The sequence below is a fragment of the Protopterus annectens genome, chromosome 3.part1, assembly GCF_019279795.1.
Source record: "Protopterus annectens isolate FY-2018-M chromosome 3.part1, PAN1.0, whole genome shotgun sequence".
Taxonomy (NCBI): domain Eukaryota; kingdom Metazoa; phylum Chordata; order Ceratodontiformes; family Protopteridae; genus Protopterus; species Protopterus annectens.
Window position 1 is genome coordinate 1,350,945,081 of NC_056732.1, and position 14,358 is coordinate 1,350,959,438.

The following is a 14,358-nucleotide window of genomic DNA, read 5'->3' on the forward strand; positions in this document are numbered from 1 at the left end:
ACAAAGAACATAGTGCACTTGTGTTATCCTTGCCTTAATTGTAGATGTTCAAGTAGATCAGTGTTGCAGTATCAACTCCCACCCTCTTTCCCCCTGTGTTTGCATGGCCTCCAGTGGCTGGGGTGGGTACTCTAAACCTATTAAACCCCTTCCAGTACCCCCTTCCTTGCCTTCTAGGTCACAGCAGCTCTGTTTTAGGACTTGGATAACTGGGAGGGTTGTGCTGCCCTCAGGCACTGAATGGACTTCAACAGCCTAGAAAGACTTGAAGATGATGCTGATGGACACATGTCTTATACCCCAACATCTGAACATTGGTCTTTGGATGTCTGTCAGCTGGGGATATTGCAATAGTAACTGGCCTAGTTACGACAATCTGCATGGCAGAAAGACCCAAGGATTAGTACTGTAACATTAATCTACCTGAACGTCTGCAATTAAGGTAAGCATAACACAGTAATTCTTTCATTTGTGTTTGCCAGAATGATGATAAATTTGCCCATTAGATCTGCAGGTTGCAGAGGAATTGGGAAGCGCATGTGGTGCTTGATGAAATCAGTTACCATCTTAAGTAAATTTTTTTCTGATAAAAATTAGACTGGATAAATATGAAATAAAGGTAGTTAGTCTGAAGTATTTTTGCTGTATTATAGGTGGCAGTATCTTCTGTTGACCAGTGCTGAAAAACAGAATGTGTAGTGGATTCTGAAAATGATGGAGGAGTTAGAAGTTGAATAGGAGGTGGCCAGCTAGTGACAAAAGAAGAATTGAGATTGAATATGTTTGGAAGCTTTATAGACTGACCCATGTGACATGGACTGCTGAAATCTATATGAAATAAATCGCCTTGGTTATATTAGATTTGGTTGAGTTTCTTCATGACTGTCGAATGCAGAACCTGTTAAGCAGCAAATGTTCAAGGTTTGGGACATGGCAGTTGAGACAGTAAAGCAATGTGAGCAGATGGCTCAATGTTTAATATGAATGGAAGGCAAGCAAACAAAAATTAAGATTATTGTTAGAAAACATGGAAAGATTTGAAGGAACAGGTAAAAAAAGTAAGCTGGTGAAATGTACTGTGTTCTCAAAAGATTTGGTGGTGGTAGCACTGTTTTTTTTAACTTGATTCACGACTAGAATATGGGAAATCTAGACTAATATTAATAGAATTTTGTCCTGGAATAAAAAGAAAATACTTTGCTTTAGTAGGCATCCTTTGATTGCCAGAGGATCGTGGGTTTTTGCCTCTATTGGACTGATTTGAGCAGTATCGTCTGTGTCTGTGCAGTCCAATCTGGGAGTGGCATCCTTTCCACATTCTCAGCCGCAGTAGGCAAATGTCAATCTGATGCCACTGCACAAATTTTCCTGAGGGCTGTCTCATCCTCTGCTGTCTTTGCCAGGGTGGCTTTATACATAGCATAGCAAATGCTTCCTTCACTTGCCATTTCCAGGCATACTTGTCTGAGGTGAGAGAATACCAGGTGTTTGTGCTGATGGCGAGAGCACTGAGGTAATGATTGTATATGTCCTTGTAGCGCAGTTTGGGTCGCCCTTTTGGCCTCTCTCCAGATTTCAGCTGTCTAAAAAGGAGTCATTTCAGTATTCAGCCATCCATCATGCATGAGACATGACCTAAGCAGCACATACTTCTCTGTTTTTGGATGGTGAATATGGAGGTGATGCCTGTCCTCTCAAGCACAGAGCTGCTGGGATCTTGTCCTGCCATGAGATACCAAGTATGCGGCTGAGGCAGTGCATTTGGAATACATTGAGCTGCTGCTGCTGTTTTGAGAGCCACATCCATGTTTCACTGGCATACAGTAATATGCTCAAAACACATACTGCAAAAATCTGCACCTTGGTGTCCATAATGAGCTTTATTATTGGCCCATATTATCTTCTTCAGCCTGGAGGCTTTTCCAATGCACTTCTTAATCTCAATTCAAGTGACAAGTTGTCTAACATTGTAGAGCCTGAGTACACAAACTGATGGACAACCTCCAGCTCATAGTCACTCACCCTGATTGATGGCACATTACCCACATTTTGGCCCATCACTTGGGTGGTCTTGAAACTGAGTGGGAGCCCAAATTCCATACATACATCCAGAAAGAAAGTCACGAGTGACTGAAGTTCCTGTTAGGTGTGAGCCAAAATAGTTGCGTCATCAGCAAACCGGAACTCCCTTTATTTATTGACATTTGTTAACCGGGTTGGTCCTGCTGAGCTTGTGGCCGATTTTCAGAGGAGGTCCGAGGAGAAAAGCTCCAATCAAAAAGGTGATATATAATTAAAAAGCAGAAATGCACCATTTCACAAATCACAGTATTTAAAGCAATAAATAGAAATATAAAGAATAATTTTGCATGTTGATCAGTACACCAATGTAACATACAGTGTGTGTTGTAGTTGGTAGAAAGCAGGTGCAATCGGTTGCATAGGAGAGCATACAGTAATGTATACACAAACTAGTAAAATTTTACAAGAGTTTTTTGAGCAGTCATTCACATTTGAGGGAAAAAAACAATAAGAGACGCCTTACGATAATTGGACATAAAAATAATTATGTATGTTGATCAATATATCAAAGTAACACACAGTGTTATAGTTTATAGTTAGTAGAAAGTAGGCTCAATAATTCAACAAAAAGAGCACACAGTAATGTTATGTACATAGACATGTGCATTTTTAAAATAGGTTTTTGTGCAATCATTCACATTAGAGGGAGAAGCAGTCAGAGACACCCTAGAAGAAGTGGTGCAGGAAATGTGGTGGTGCAAGAAGTAGTGGGAGAGACTCGTCTAGGAGGGTGATAGAGGACTTATGTTGAGTCATAGCAGGGACCGGTCTTGGAGTAAGGTGAGCCTTTAGTTAATTTTTAAAGTGTAGGGAGTGGGTTATGGAGCGGATGTGAAGGGGAAGCTTGTTCCAAGCCTTAGCAACAGAGTGTTTGTAAAGTAGTTTGCCTACAGTTTTTTTTGGTCGGTAGATATCTAGTAGGTTCTGGTTAGAGGTATGGAGGGGCCGAGTTGGGGTATAGGGGGAGATCAAGGAAGGAAGAGAGGGGCAGAGTAAAGGTTTGTAAATGATAGAGTGTAGCATTAAAAACTGAGATAGCTGCAGTTGTTGGGGAAGTTCAAGCCAGTGGAGAGAGTTTAGTGAAATACAGTGATGTGCATTGTAAGGGGAGTTAGTTATAAACTTGGCTATTTTGTGATATGTTTCTTGGAGTTTGTTTAGTGTTGTGACCTGAATATTGGTGAGAACTGGGGTGGCATATAGGAGGGAGGGGAGGAGGAGTGCCTGTGCTAGGGTGAGTCTAGAGTTGGGGGTAGAAATTTTTTGTTCCGATGTAGTAGGCCCAGTTTCTGTTGTGTTTTCTTTATACATTGAAGTATATGGAATTGAATTTAAGTTCGTCATCAATGATGATCCCAAGGAGTTTAGTGTGGGTGTCGGGTTGGATGACTAGTGTTAGAGGATTGGATAGAAAAGGTGGTTTTGTGCTGAGAGAGGGAATGGGGGAGGGAAGAGTATGAGTTTAGTCTTTTTTGGGTTAAGGATGAGTTGATTGTTTTGATAGCTATTTTTCAGTGGATAGGAGGGTTTCTTGAGTGAGGGTATGTAGCTCAGATACAGTTAGAGAAAGAGATGAGTGTAGAGTCATCTGCATATTGAATGAGGGTAGATTATTTGCAATTTGTGAACAGGTCATTGGTGAAGATATTAAACAGAAGGGGGCCCAGGATGGAGCCTTGAGGCACCCTAGTTGGAACAGGGAGGAAGGGAGAGGAGGAAGTAAGCCATTTGACGGATTGCTGCCTACTGGATAGGTAGCTAGAAATCCAAGCTATGGAGGTGGGAGATAGGTTGAGTTTGGCAAGCTTAGTGAACAATAAAGGATGTGAGACTGTATCAAAAGCTTTGGAAAGGTCGAGGAAGAGACAGGATGTGAGTTTGTTGTTATCAAGAGCCTTGGTTATAGTGTGGGTGAAAGAGAGTAGAACAGTAGTTTGTGCTGTGGTTGGGGCGAAAACCGTGTTGAGTGGGAGTGAGTAGGTTGTGCTGGAGGAGGTGATTTAGGAGCGGAGTATGGATACATTTTCTCTAGGATTTTGGAGAGGGGGAAAGAATGGCAGTTGGACGGTAGTTAGCTGGGTCTGTGGAATTCCCACTTTTATGTAAGGGAATAGTAAAGAAGGATTTCCCTAAGGTAGGCATGGTGGATTCAAGGATAGATCTGTTAATTAGTATAGATACAGGGTAGGCAATAGAATCAGCAGCAAGTTTGAGGAAGGAAGGAGGTAAGTTATTAGTAGATGGGGAGCAGGATTTGAGCTTAAGGAGTGATCTGATGTAAGAAGTGGAAATGGACTGAAAAGAAAAAGGAGTTGTGTTAGGGGGATTTGGAGGAGAAGGTACTGAAGTAAAGTTAGAAGGTAGGAGATTCTGTATGGAGTTAATGAAGTTTTGATTTAAGAGGGTAGCAGTTTCCAGAGGGGATGTGTTTGGGTAGGGGAAGGGGTTGGAAGGACTTCCTGGAGACAGAATCTTGTTCATGGTTGACCAGAATTTACGAGGGTTGGATTTATTGTTGAGTTGAGCTGAGATTTATTAGGACTTTTTGTCATTTGTAGATGTCCTTCAAGGATGCATCTGCAGTCCTAACATATGGGTTGTCCTGCCTCAGGCAGCCCTTCGGTCGGCCGGATTCCAAAGTTTGGGTCTGGCCTCGGCTGATGTCGCACTTCACCCGACATCACAGCTGCTGGGGTATGAAGGCATCAGCCGACGCCATTTTCCTCAGTCTTTCTTGCCGCGCGGTGCCCGAAGCAGAAGCTGTTCGCAAGTGCCGGTCGGTCAGATCCAGAGAATTTCTACTACCGAAGACTTCTAAAAAAGCTAAGTACCCCGTTGGGGACTCTTTCTTGCCTCAGCCGATGTCGGACAAAGTAAATAATTGTTTAACTTGTGGGAAACAAATACCTCATAAGGATTTCCACTCTTATTGCCTTCCTTGTTTAGGCCCAGACCACGACGTATCAGCTTGTCTAGCCTGTGCTTCCTTCAACCGACGGACGCTTAGACGTCGGTTGGAGTTTGCCGAAGAGTTTTTTGGTCCCACTTTTGCATATAAAATGCCGTCGGAGACTCCGACTACGCAATTAGCTAAAAAGCGCAAGGAAAAGGACCGACACTCATGCCATGGTTTCGGCTGAAACCACTGTTAGGCCAACCACGAGTGTCTCGGTTTCGGCTGAAACAGAGTCCTCGGTTCTCCCTTCAGCCGAAAGCATGCCACCGATAACAGAGGCCACACAGGCCATGGCTGATTCGGCTACAGAAATTTCTACTGCAGAAACAGGCACCCAGGATTTGTCAGACACTATCCCTTTTGACATCTCTACTCCTACACGTGGGGCTGCTAGACCCCCTGCTTCTATGTCTATCAAGGCCTTTTCCAGGGCTAAAGCAGCCAAAATTTCTAATACCTTGACTACAAAAGCCCCCCTCTCACAGGTCTACCTCTAGTTCCCAGATTCTCAGTCTGGCTGAGGATCTTATTTCTTTGATCAGGGGATCCCAACCTCACCCAGACAGGGCCTCTCAACCTCCTCCAGATAAGAGGCCTAGGACTGAACCACCTGAACCTGTCTATACAGATTATTCCTCCGATGGCTCAGATATTTCTGATCATCAGGAAGGCCCATATTCACCTTATGAGGATTCTGATGCAGAAGACTCCATTCCTTCTGCTTCCCCTCCTGAAGAATTTTCTTTTGGGGAAACCCTACACTCTATGAGGGAACACTTCCAATGGCAGGGCCAGGATTTTTCAGATTCAAGGAAAAGGCTAAGGACCTTTTTACATTTACCATGAAGGGTTTCTCATCTAGATCAAGGGAGGTCATAGTCTCCCTTTACTCATCACTCATCAGACCAATGATTGAGTACAATGCCCCATTCGGAATGTATCTGACCCGACACTTGCAGCAGCTGGAGAGGCCACAAAAGTTCCTCACCAAAAGGATAAAGGGTCTCAAAAATCTGTCCTATGCTGCCCGACTGAAAGAACTCCAGCTCTACTCAGTAAACAGCTTGCTCGGAGGTGACCTTTGCCTAACATACAAGGCCATCTCAAACCCAGATTTGATGAATATGCTTCACGTCAAAAAATCCACATCCATCAGAGCCACAAGGCGGAGACTTAAACCTGGACACGACTATTAATAGGGCGTGCTGGAGGGATAGATTCATCACCCAAAGACTCCCTATGCTGTGGAACAAAATCCCGGTACATGTGAGGCAGAGCACCTCACTGGCCTTGTTCAAGAGAAATCTTGACCAATGGATGGGAGATCGCAGATATACCCCAGGGATTACGTCAGTGTCATTGCTCGACAGAGGCACAGCAAAATAATGGGTTTAGTTCCCCGTACTAAAGGGGTGGCGTAAGCCACAAAACGATGGGCTAGGCTTGTAAATGCCCTCGGGCAGATAGCCTAGTATGAACCTATGAAACCTATGAAACCACAGCATAGGCCTTTAGCCATACCTCCTGTACTACCGGTTGTTGATGATGCATATAATGATGCCAGTACTGCCCCTGATTCTCTCCCTCCGGCCCCTGCCAAACCTGACAGATATTACAGGGTCCCGGACATTCACTACCACCTGTATAAGGCTCATGTTGCAGACCCCGAAACCATTTCTCAGGGCCCTAAAGGTGTTGCAGCTGCCTCTGCCAAAAACCCTCTTCCCTCTGAAAGGGAATCTAGAGCATTAGAGATGGGGTAAAAGGTTTACACATCTGCTACTCTTTCGGCCAGGGCCTTAAACTGTCAATTTCACATGATTCAGTACCAGGAATTTTTGTTAGACCAGCTAAATAAAAAACTGTCCTCTCCTGAACCTATAGACCGTAAGTCCCTTCAGGATTTGGTACATAATTCTCAGCAGGTCAGTAATCATTTTTTAAAATGTGGCTATGATGCACTGGAGGCTTCCTTTAGATCAGCTATGACTGGAGCAGTGATTCGAAGACATGCCTGGTTAAAAGAGCAATCCTTACCAGACCATGTTAAGTCAAAACTCCTAGATGCTCCTATGGAGAAACAAAGTTTGTTTGGCTCCCCTGCACAGGAGGTTCTAAAGAAAGTGGAAGAAAAAGCAAAATCTGTCCAAACAGTCAAGGATTTTTTGCAGGTCCAACCACCGAGGTTTAGCAGAAATTGGCCTTCGAAGAATTGGTCCTTTCTAGACACCTCCAAAGCACAGAGAGGCAGAAATAGACGCCCAAGAGGCAGAGGTCAATCTAGGAGTGCCTACAGAGGTCGTCAGTGGCAACCTGCCAACCAGAGAACTGCTGCCACAGCTACGACTACAACCACTTCCACTGGACAGACACAATGACTTTGCTCTGATTCTGCCTACCAGGGAACAACTGGAAGGCACCCTTGGGCGGAAAGCTAGCCTTATTCTCAGACAACTGGCATTGCATTACAGGAGACAAATGGACTTTACAAACAATAGACAAGGGCTACAGGTTTCACTTCCACTCTACCAAAAAGAGAGGAATGCCAAACCTTCCACCAAGCCAAAAAACAGAGGCTCTAAAACAAATCATCAACTTACTAAGGATGAGAGCAATAGAAAAGGTACCATCTATGGAACAAGGCCAAGGATTTTACTCCAGACTTTTCCTTGTACCAAGAAAAGAAAATCAATGGAGACCTATTCTCGACTTGTCCGCACTGAACACATACCTCATTGTTCCAAAATTCAAAATGCTGACCCTCCAGCAACTTCTTCCCATGTTGGGCAAGGAGTCTTGGCTGGTGACTCTACATCTCAAGGAGGCATACCTATACGACCAGATTGCAGAAGACACCTCAGATTTCTTGCAGGATCAGAGCATTATCAATTCTCAGCATTGCCCTTTGGCTTATCTACTGCGCCCAGGGTATTCACGAAATGCCTGGCATCAGTAATTGCTCATTGCAGGCTTCAGGGAATTCAAATTTACCCGTACCTGGACGACTGCCTAATCCAAGTGGACAACAAGACAAAATTAACAAAAGATTTAGCCAATGTCATACAACTGTTTCAAGCCTTGGGATACACAGTCAACATTCAAAAGTCAAGGCTAGTACCATCCCAAAGGATAACATTTTTGGGTGCAGAACTGGATACAACAACTCAGATGGCTTTTCTCACAGAGGAAAAACAAAAGCAACTACCAGTCTATTTCATGGCATTAACAACTCGAACTCAGCTCACTGCAAGGAAAATCCTGCAAGCCCTGGGTTACATTGCATCCTGCATAATATTAATTCCACATGCCAGGTTGCATATGAGGAAGTTACAATGGTACCTAAGGAATGTATGGTCTCAACACAAGCACAGTCTAGAAGCCCAGATTCCAATTATTCCATGCCTGAAAATAGAATTCCTGTGGTGGGCTCAGGCCTGTCAGATAAACAAAGGATTGCCTTTCCACAAACCACATCCAAGCCAGACCATCACCACGGACACCTCAGACCTAGGCTGGGGGGTGCACATGGAAGACAAGTGCATACAAGGCCTATGGCCCCAAAACCAGCAGAATTTACATATAAATCTAAAGGAGATGCTGGCAGTGAAACATGCAATCCAGGCATTCAGACCATTCCTCCTACCAGGTCACCTGCTGATAAGGACGGACAATACCACAGTGATGTGGTACATCAACAAACAGGGAGGTACACACTCATACCCTCTATGCCGGATGGTAATGGACCTGTGGAATTTGGCCCTGGATCTCAACATTCAACTGCAGGCCAGATTTGTACCAGGAAAAGAAAATTCACTAGCGGATACCTTAAGCATAACTACCACGGATGCTCACGAATGGATGCTGCATCCAGATATCTTCAAAACCATAACAAAGAAATGGGGAAGGCCAGAGATACACCTGTTCGCCTCCCCACACAACCACCAATTGAAGAAATTCTGCTCAAGAGTATACCACCCACTTGCCTGGAGGGTGGACTCCCTTTCCTTCAGCTGGAAAAACCTGACAGCATATGCATTTCCACCTCTTCCTTTGATGTACAAAGTCCTACTGAAGATCAGAGAGGAACAGCCAAAGGTAATCCTGATAGCTCCAGACTGGCCAAGACAGCATTGGTACCCACTACTGAAAAGCATGTCTCGGGCGCACTCATGGCCTCTACCTCTATGTCCATTACTTCTAACTCAGAACAACTACAAGACCCTGCATCCAAACTTGAAAACACTGCAGCTAACTGCTTGGAATATTGCATGAAACAAAATCAACCAGACTTGTCTCAGAGGGTTAAGGACATTATCTTGGAGGATCGAAGACCCTCCACAAGGAAAACATATTCAGCCAAATGGAAAAGATTCCTCATTTGGAGTGCAGCAAAGGGAGAAAATGTCTCAATGGCAAACATAGCGCACATCCTGGAATACTTAGCAGAACTGTTCCACAATGGCCTATCCTACTCCTCCATTAAGATTCATGCATCAGCAATTTCAGCAGAGTACAACATGGGTCCGCCTGTCTTCTCTCATCCTCTACTCAGGCAGTTCTTGAGAGGAATCAAAAACGTAAAGCCTCCAAGAAAACCACCTCTACCTGCATGGGACCTCAACTTTGTGCTGGAAAAATTAACACTTCCCCCTTTTGAACTAGCAGCAACAGCAGACTTACAGTACTTATCTTGGAAAACTGCATTCCTGCTAGCAATCACTTCAGCAAGAAGGGTATCTGAATTATAGGCATTAATGGCAGTCCAGCCTTTCCTTATTTTACATCAGGACAGAGTGTCTCTGAGAACTAATCCTACTTTTATGCCAAAGGTGGTCTCCAGGGTATCATTGAACCAAGCTATTCATTTACCTACCTTTTTCCCCAACCCACAGAATAGGGGAGAAAGACTACTACACACATTGGATGTGCACAGACAATTGCGCTACTATCTGGACAGAACTAAGGTCAGCAGAAAAACAGACCAGCTTCTGGTAGCATATGCAACAGGAGTGCAAGGAAAAGCAATTTCAAAACAGACAATCTCAAAATGGATAGGAAATTGCATTAGATTCTGCTACTCTTTTCATGGAAAGACCACTCCTGAAAACATCAGGCCTCACTCCACAAGAGCTACAGCCACCACTACAGCTTTCCTATGAGGAGTGGCTACCAAAGACATTTTAGAAGCTGCTACTTGGAGCTCCGTGCATACATTTGCCAAGCATTATAATCTTCCTTTATTCTCCAGATCCCGAGCAGGTTTTGCAACTGCTGTTTTGCAAGGGATCTTAACTACACTATCATTATCTTAGTGCCTCCTCCCCCAGTTTGGCTATGGTATTCTACCCATATGTTAGGACTGCAGATGCATCCTTGAAGGACATAGTACAGTTTTGTACCTACCATAAATGTAGATGTCCGATAGGTATGCATCTGCAGTCAGGATTACCCAACCTCCTTCCCCTCTGTGGTATTCCTAGGGTACTTACCCCTCTTTTAGCTAGCTGGGGGAATCTATTATGGTGTATTTGTTTGTATGTATATATGTATATATATTTTACTCTCTACTGTTTGGAATTATCTGCATTTATCCAAATTTTGCCTTCTTAGAGGGCACCTGGCATCTGGGCCAAGAAACACTGAGGAAAATGGCGTCGGCTGATGCCTTTATACCCCAGCAGCTGTGACGTCGGGTGAAGTGCGACATCAGCCGAGGCCAGACCCAGACTTTGGAATCCGGCCGACCGAAGGGCTGCCTGAGGCAGGACAACCCATATGTTAGGACTGCAGATGCATACCTATCGGACATCTACATTTATGGTAGGTACAAAACTGTACTTTTTTTTGTTAGGTTTCTTAGTTGTCTAAATTTAAGTAGTAGGGGAAGTTGTTTTGTATTGGTCCAGGCCTTCTAAGCACTGTCTCTTTGTTGCATAAGGGAACTAGTTGCCCTGGAAAGCCATGGAGCATGATTAGATTTTAATCTGATCTTTCTAGAGGGGGCTAGAGAGTTCAAAGCATTAAGGAAGATGTTATTAAATGTACTTACAGCATCGTCGAGAGGGAGTTTTCTAAGTATGGACCAGTCTGTTAGAAAGAGAAGAATTTAATTGCAAGGCATCAAAATGGGATAGTTTACGGCAGTCTTTGACCACATGAGTTTTGGGAATTTGGCAGGAGTATCTTAGGACAGCGGTAGGGAGATGGTCACTAAGGGAGTCTGGTAAGGTAGTGGGATTGTGTTAGCTGGTAAGGATCCAGTCAATAGTTGAGCTGGATGAGGAAGTTTTGTGAAAGCGTGTGGGGGATGATACCAGTTGATGAAAACCATGTAAGTTAATCATGAGTTGAGGAGAGTTGGTAGTAAGTTTGGACCAGTTCATATCCCCTAGGATGAGGGTTTTGTAAGGTATGGTGAGGGAGAACCATGACGGGTTATTTTCCAGGATGGGCAGGTTATTTCAGGGGAAGATAAATAGAAGTAACTGCAAATTTTTTATTGGGATTCAAGTGGCAGTTTAGGATAAGTTCAACTGGGAGAAAGTCAGGAATGGGTGAGGGTAGGGCTGAGAGGTTTAAGCTGTTGGAGTAGAGGATAGCAACACCACCTCCTTTTTTATGATCTCTGTCAGAGCGATAGATGTTGTAGCCTGGTGGTAGAATCTCGCTATTGGAAATGTGGTTTGAACCAAGTTTCTGACCAGGAAAGAATGTGAGGGGTAGTATGAGCTATCCATGTGTGTAAGTCAGTGATTTTGTTATGACACTTCCTAAGCACCAAGATCTTCAATCTACTTTTTTGCTTGAAATTTAACTTCTTACGTACATCATAACTCTTAAATTATGACAGTTTTTTCTTTCTTCTAAGTTCATTTTTTCTTTTAGATGATGGGCATACTCTTCTTGAAAAATGTGGTTCAGCTTATTTGTAGTCCGTTTGTATCTATCAGGAGTAGCATTTGAACAGCATATATACTCTACAACAATTGAAAAGTATGTGTATATATTACACACACACAGACCACACATACACGGGTTTACTTCACATTACCTAAACCTCATGTGACTGAATTTCATTTGACTGAGACCAAATCACCTAATTTTCAAAATACTGAAAACTCATTTGACTGAATCTCATTTCACTGAATTGTAAGCTATAGACATGATGTGGGTTTCCTTTCACCTGTACCTTGTGCGTGATAAAAAGAATTTCTGTAACTTACAGTGCCGACTGTCAGAATACCGATAATCATGTAGAAAGTAGTGTTGTGTTTCTAAATGTGGGTGTGTCTGTCTACATTTTTATGGGAAGTATCTAAAGTAATAGGGCAGGTGTGCTGTGTGTTCCCAGCAGTAGTGGCAGCGTGTGAAGTACTGTAAGGCAAGTAAAAGGTATATGCCCTTTTCCTCACTGTAGTGTGATCCTGGAGTTAGTGTATAGAGTTGAGGGGTGGGGGGCACAGCCCCCAACTAGTTTGGTTTTATATTGTCTGGTTTCTCTTGAGGGTAAGTAAGTATTTTTTAAATTCTGGAAAGAGGTAGTCATTAGTGTTATAAGTGTGCATGTTTATGGTTTAAAATTTAGTCTCTTGAAATTTATCATTGTAAGCTTTCAGTGAAATGGGATTCAGTCAAATGAGTTTTCAGTATTTTTGAAAATTAGGTGATTTGGTCTCAGTCAAATGAAAGTCAGTCAAATGAGACTTAGGTGATGTGAAAGAGACCTACCTCTCTCTCTATATATATATATATATATATATATATATATATATATATATATATATATATATATCCACACACACACACACACACACAAACAAACTAAGCTTCTGGTGTCTTACAAAGGGGATCCAGTATTTGTCTGCCTGGGAAGACATGATCGACAAACCACGATGCTTTGCCAGAGATTGTCTGCACCTGTCACCCCTGGGATTCAGGTTACTGGCTAAAGCTCTTGCCACCCGTATAGTGCCTTTTTTAGGCAAGGTTCAAAGGATAAAACCACCACCGTAACAGATACAAGCATGCAAAATCTGAAGGTAATGCTACTCAATGCTTGAAGTCTAAACCTCAAAATGCACACTCTCGAGGCACTCCTAAAAATGGAGAACATCGATATCTGTGCAGTGACTGAGACCTGGTTCAAGGCTCCAGAGAGCACCCCTGCAATACCAGGCTACAATTCTTACCACACTTTTCGGCCACAAAGCCAAGACAGAAACACTAAAGGTGGAGGAGTGTCCATATTCACCAAGGATAGTCACACCTCCAGGCTAGTTGCCCAACACAATGCATCTGAAATTCTCCAGGTGCAACTAACACTAGGTAAGACTGCAATCCAAATTGTAGCTTGCTAAAGAGATCCCCCACCATACCCCAAGATTCTCACTACACCTTCCTAAACATACTGGAAAATATTAAGATACAGCCAAACACCCTAATACTGGGTGATTTCAACTACCCTGCCATTAATTGGGAAAACTACTCAGGTACCAACTCCTTTTCCCAATGGTTCTTGGAATTTATAAATTCTAATGCCCTGGATCAACTAATCCATCCTAGACCTGGTCATTACCAACATGGGAGACAGATGCTCCACACCAGTGGTCACCCCCTCATTGGTCAGGTCTGACCATAAGCAAATCACCCTTGACATCCACATCCCACCCCCACCCCTCAGTAAGGAAACCTCCTTAAAAAACTTCTCCAAAGCCAACTTCATGCTACTGAAGTCAGAAGTGACGAACTTCACAACACCCACGCAGACGGAATCTGGAAGTTCGACAGCAGAATCCTACACTAAGGCACTGTACGAGCACATCCACTTGTGCATGAATCGTGCCATCCCAAATAGAACCAAGATGATCTTCTCCAAAAAAAGGATCCAATCTGGTGGTCCCCATGCTATAAACAAACTATACAACAGAAGGAAGAAACTGTTGCAGAAAAGAGGAAAATCCCAGGATGCAAAAAACTCCCTCACCAGCCTCAGTAAGAAACGGAGATCCCTCATAAAATCCTCAAAAGCTAGTTATGAAAATAAAATTGCCAAAGATTCCAAAGACAACCACAAGGCATTCTATAGTTATGTCAAGAATCTAAATGGCAATGCTCAGATCTGCTCTGAGCTACAACAGAATGGCATTAAATATACTGATCCCAAGGATATTGCCAATATCCTGGCAGATCAATTTAGTGCCAACTTCACCCCCCTCTCACCCCCTAAAGGGCCCATCTCAATACCAAAAGATTGCCAAATTCCAATAATCACAGCCACACAGGTAGAAACAGCACTCTCCAAAGCTAAGAATACAGCATCC

General features: G+C 43.4%; 1 long non-coding RNA gene across 1 annotated transcript in view; it reads left to right on the forward strand.

Moving 5' to 3' along the window:
• LOC122798452 overlaps positions 1-861 on the forward strand; it is a 398,057-nt gene extending 397,196 nt beyond the window's left edge. Inside the window, exon 2 of the long non-coding RNA XR_006364269.1 lies at positions 654-861. This is a non-coding gene — a long non-coding RNA (uncharacterized LOC122798452). The remainder of the gene's footprint in view (positions 1-653) is intronic.
• Positions 862-14,358: the final 13,497 nt, after the last annotated feature.